Genomic DNA, 5,699 nt, shown 5'->3' with positions numbered 1-5,699 from the left:
TGCTGTCTGTTTGTTTTGATATGCACTACGTCAAACTGAGATTGACATTATTATACTCACGTACAGTTGCACACATTTTATTTATATATGTATATATATGTATATGTCTATATATATATGTATATGTCTATATATACCTATCTTTCATACAGTTCTCTATACTCTTGTTCAAAGTAATAGGGTACACTTTTGCAATCACCTGTGCCCAGTGGTTCAAAAACCTAAATCCAGATTAAACTGATGCAGATTTCGAAATCTAATTACCAGCCATCCATCCACTTTGTGAACCGCTTGCTCCTCTCAAGGGTCGCGGGGGCACCTGGAGCCTATCCGAGCTGGCTATGGGCAGTAGGCGGGGTACACCCTGAACTGGTTGCCATCCAATCGCAGGGCACACAGAGACGAACAACCATCCACACACAAAAGCACACCCAGGGACAATTTAAGGTCAAACTGATGCGAAGTTTTGAAATACCCAACACGGGCTGGATTCTGGAATAATGGCAGGATTGGATTTCCAAATCCAGATTTGAACTTTCAAATTTAAATGTGGTTTGAAATACCTAATTTTGGATCAGACCTGGGTTTAATCTAATCTACTAGGTTTGATCCTGGTGGATTGTGTTTGAAATACTATACTGTATATATTTAAAAAAAAAAAAAAAATCTCAAGCAAAAAATAGCAGTACAGTATAATGTCATTTTAAATCAATACACTAACTCTCCTCACAATGGCGCTATTGATTCACTGGAATATTCTCGACGAGCTCAACAAAAGATCAGTTGACGAAGCCCTGAGGAATCCAGAAGCTTTTATACCTGGCAACTTGACAGGAAAGTTTTACATGTGTGTATGTACATACATATATATATATATATATATATATATATATTTATTTATTTATTTATTTATTTAATCAATTTATATCCTTATTTGACATGTTTTACTCAGTGAAGTCGTTAAGATTAATATGGTTGTTAAGCTTCCAAACAGAAGGTTATAATAATTTGTCGCTCCTGGCAAAAGAGGACAACAGTTTGATGTTTATAAATGTTGAATTTTTTTTTTTTTTATTTTATTTATTTTTTTTTTATTTTTTTTGAAGAGCTCAGAATTGTTCATTCGGTAGTCTTACCGATTCAACGTCTTGTCATCATTGCTCTTTTTTTTTTTTTTTTTTTTTTTTTTTTTTTTGTGTGTGTGTATGTGTGCGTGCGTTTGCGTGCGTGCGTTTGCGTGTGTGCGTTTGCGTGCGTGCGTGTGCGTGCGTGCAAATACGTATAAATTTATACTCATTCATTCACCTAAAACCTTATAAATATCCCATTACCCTTCGCCTTAACCAGGTACTTCAGAATCTTGCCAGAGTCGTGAGATTTAAATGGTCAGGAGACCAGAGAAAAGGTCAGAAAAAAAAAGAAATAAAGAGAAAAGAAAGATAAATCAAAGTGACATCCAGCACCGACCAAACACTTCCTGCCTTCCCCATGATTACAAAATCAAAGTCTTACGCCAACCCCGGAAGCCTCTAAATTCCAGCAAATTTAGCGAGATCTCAAGAGCCCAGAGGAAAAACTAAAGAGAGGAAGGAGGGAAGGATCGATAAGGCAGAGTGAGATCAATAGAAGCCAGTACATCCAATCCATCAAAGTGAAGTCCAGCACCAACAAGACCCCTCCTGCGTGGTTACAAAACCGGAGTCTTATGCCAGCCCCAGAAACCTCATACTTCTAATAAATTAAGATCTCAAGTGACCAGAGGAAAAACTAAAGAGAGGAAGGAGGGAAGGATAGATAAAGCAAAGTGAGAACCACAGACACCAGCACCAACTGATTCAAGGGGCTGTGGGAGGGAGAGGGTACTTCTGTTGAGTTTCAGTAGATGCTGGTGCGACGGATCTGGCATGCATAAGGACCACCACCAAAGAAAGAAGCCGTCAACCGCGGTCCAGCAAAGCGAGCACACCCCCCCCCCGGAATCCCCAGGCCGCGGCAGCACCAAGGCCACCCCCAAGCCACCCGAGCGGACACCGGTCGGCGAGCCGACCCAGACACCCGGAACACCCCCGCCCCAGCCCCGGCCCACACCCCCGAGCCCAAGGCCGCAGAACGAGGCCCAGCGGGCCCCCACAGCGCCCCACCGGTCCCCAGCCCCCATCCCCCCACGACCCCCCCGCACCCCACCCAAACCCGCCATCCACCACGACCCAGGCCCCACCACCCCCGACCCCCAAACCCCCGAACACACCCGACCCCCAGCACCCAACCCCCCACCCACCCATACCTCCACCCCCCCCAAAACAAGCCGCCCCCCCCCCCCCCCCCCCCGCGAACCCGGCCCCCCGCGAGAACCCCCCCCCCCCCCCCCGGAAACCGGCACCGGGCAGCAGCGCAGAGAGGGAAGATGTGCCCACCCCACCTCCAGCCGCGCGAGATTTGCACAGCGGCGGGAGGGGGGAAGCAGAGGAGGAAGCACCATAAATGTTGAATTTATAGACATACTTCAGTCTAACATGAACAATGTGGGTGGCTTGAGAGTTTATTCTAAAGCGAAACAGTACTGTGGTGTCATTTTGAGTCCCCCCCAACTCTCTTGTAGCTGAAAACATTCCTGTCCCCCTTAAAAAAATAAAAAAAAATAAATGTATTGTGTTATTTCTATGAGGTAGCAATGGAATTTAAATAAATTGTGTTCTCAGGCATTAGTATTGACATTGTGCGTCTGGTGTGTGTGCCACCAGAGGGCAGTATTTTGAAAGATTGGAGTCGATTTGATGATACAGGCGAACTGTGGGCAACCAAGTTGCAGTGATACTAGTTCTTTTCCCCTGCAGAGGATAAAGAATATATGCTTGTGAGAAATGTGTGTTCTGCATGTGTTTGTGTTAATTAGAAGGTGATTAAAGTTTTTAGTACAGGAACATCAATGCTAGTATCATTAGCCCATCTTGGCTTTTTGCGTTGTGTGCTAGCATTAAGGTAGCAGACCTTTGTCAGAAAAAAAATATGATAAGAAATGGCTTGGTTTCATCTGTTTATATAATGACAATAAAGGCTATCTAGTCTAGTCTAATATACACGTGTAAGCATTTTTCTGTTGTGTTTAATTTGTCAGCAAACTAACATGAGTGGCAACAACCAGCCTGACTTTTTTTTTTTTTTTTTTTTTAAAGAAGAAGAATAATTAGTTAATTTTTGCTTGCTACTCAAGACAAAAATTCAGCCAAATGTGTGTAAGGTCTAGTTGTAAGTCAGGGCACCACTATAGTACTGTGTTACATGTGAATCTTTCAATAATGAGGTTTTATTTCTCCCCACTAATTATTGAACATGATTTAAAGTTCGCACATATACTTAACATCAGATCAAAAACAACCATAAGGTTAAATATGAAATTTGAGGCCCACTTAGAATGTCTGCTGTTGTTCTTCTGTCGAATAGATTGGTTTGGTTTGTTTTGTTTTTGTTTTCACATGTTCAAAAACCCACCGATTTAAAGACGTGTGTATCTGGATAAGTCTTTTAGGGGTCCACATCATAACACCCCCACCCACCCAAGTCTTAAAAAGGGATAATAAACAGTAGCGTGTTGTTTTCCTGGCACCTTGGGAGGCCTAGGCAATGAAAAGTCCATGATGAGGAACATCATGTCCTCTCCTGTGTATCTTTCAGCATGGGAGTGGGAGGAGGGATAAAAGTTGATTGGGGTTCTTTGGTTTTAGCCACAACAACACCAAGTAATAATAGATAATAGAGCTCTTTATTTATATTGTTTTTTTTCTTCCCTTGAAACTTAATTTAATTTGATATTTCCCAGGATGTCATCACACAAGCAGGACTGCAATTCCCGCCATGTTGACACTTCCCGAAGCTTATTATTGGGCTGCCTTATCTCAAGCAAATAGCAAAGTGCACTTTAGTTGGACTGCAGAGCGTCTTGAAGGAATGTTGGCTTTCCTTTTAATAAGCTTGGAGTGGATCCTTCTTTCATGATGACAGAGATGCTGCAGGCACCCAAACATTTATTTATTTATTTATTTATTTTTTAATTACCAAACTTGCTTTCACTCTTTTTTTTTCTTTTTTTCTTTCTTTTTCTTTTCTATATATATATATATATATTTCTTATATATATATATATATATATATATATATATATATATATATATATATATATATATATATATATATATATATATATATATATATATCTATACAGAAAAAAAATCAAGCTTTCTTGTTTAGTTTATTTTAATTTTTACTTTAAAGTTTTGAGGAATGTATGCCTTAAAGCAGGGGTGTCAAACTCATGTTAGCTCAGGGGCCGCATGGAGGAAAATATATTACCAAGTGGGCCGCATCGGTAAAATAACGGTGTATATAACTTAAAAACGATTGCCGTCAATTATACGCAGATTTTCGCTATGCCAGCCCTAAATTACGGCACTCAACTGTAATCATATTGTTCCAAAAAATAATACAAATGCAAATGGAACGGAGTCTGGCCTTGTTAAATCTACCTGTTTTTCATATATATATATTGTTCCCAAAACACATTGCGTAGCGCAGTTAATGACGTTATAAGGACGCTAATCCTTGTCATATCTATTTGTGTTAACAGTAATTGACTTTGTGTCGTATTTAACACATTTGTCGGTCTATGAGTTAAAAAAAATAAAATAAAATAATAATAATAATAATGATAATAATAATTAACCCCTTTGCGGGCCTAATACGGCCCGCGGGCCTTATGTTTGACACCCCTGCCTTAAAGTGATACATTTTCTCAAAAGTATAAACTTTTTTTTTTTTAACTGAAAGAACATCAACAAAAAAAACAATTTTGATTGATTTAATTTTTGAATAATTTCACTATACATATATATATATATATATATATATATATATATATATATATATATATATATATATATATATATATATATATATATTACAAAATCAAGCTTTCTTGTTTTGTTTATTTTAAAGTTTTGAGGAATGTATGCCTTAAAGTGATAAATTAGAGAAAATTTCTCAAAAATATAAACTTAAAAAAATGTTTTAACTATAGCTAAACATTTGACTAAGTGATTGCACCCAGCAGCTGTTGCGCACTTGTACTTTGATGCCGTGTCGCTTTCAAACAATGCCTAATAGAATGATCCATTGCAGTGCTTGTGTTTGATGTGGAATAAACACAACTTGTGTTCTCATGTGAACTTCACCTGGGACGTTAATGAAAAACACACTTTCCTCCGAGGGGGACTGAAAATAATACACTTGATGTATTTACTCAAAACCAAAAATGGTCCCAAACTGCTACTTTTTACAACGCTGATGTCACCCTTTTGGTAAGGTTAAAAAGCAGTTGACACGGGCCGAGCGCACAAATGGAAGCTCCACTTTCGGGATTGCGGCGATAACATACTTGTGTGCAACCTGTCTGAACTCTGCCATTGTTTGTGGGCTGTTATTTTGGACAGGAAGTGGTGACCACGCAGAGGGGTAGCGTGTTAGCATTTGGTACAGTGCACTGAGTTCATCCATCATACTGCTGTAGAGCATCTTGTGTAAGACGTCATCAATTCCACTCCCATAGGAAAACTTCCATGAATTTCCAGGACACTTTAGTGTCATATTTTTGATCTGCAGAAAGTTCCAGGTTTAGTGTGTGTACACAGAGATCCTGTTGCGTTTGA

The sequence above is a fragment of the Festucalex cinctus genome, chromosome 1 (assembly GCF_051991245.1).
Source record: "Festucalex cinctus isolate MCC-2025b chromosome 1, RoL_Fcin_1.0, whole genome shotgun sequence".
Lineage (NCBI taxonomy): Eukaryota > Metazoa > Chordata > Actinopteri > Syngnathiformes > Syngnathidae > Festucalex > Festucalex cinctus.
Note: the sequence above shows the minus strand (reverse complement) of the source record.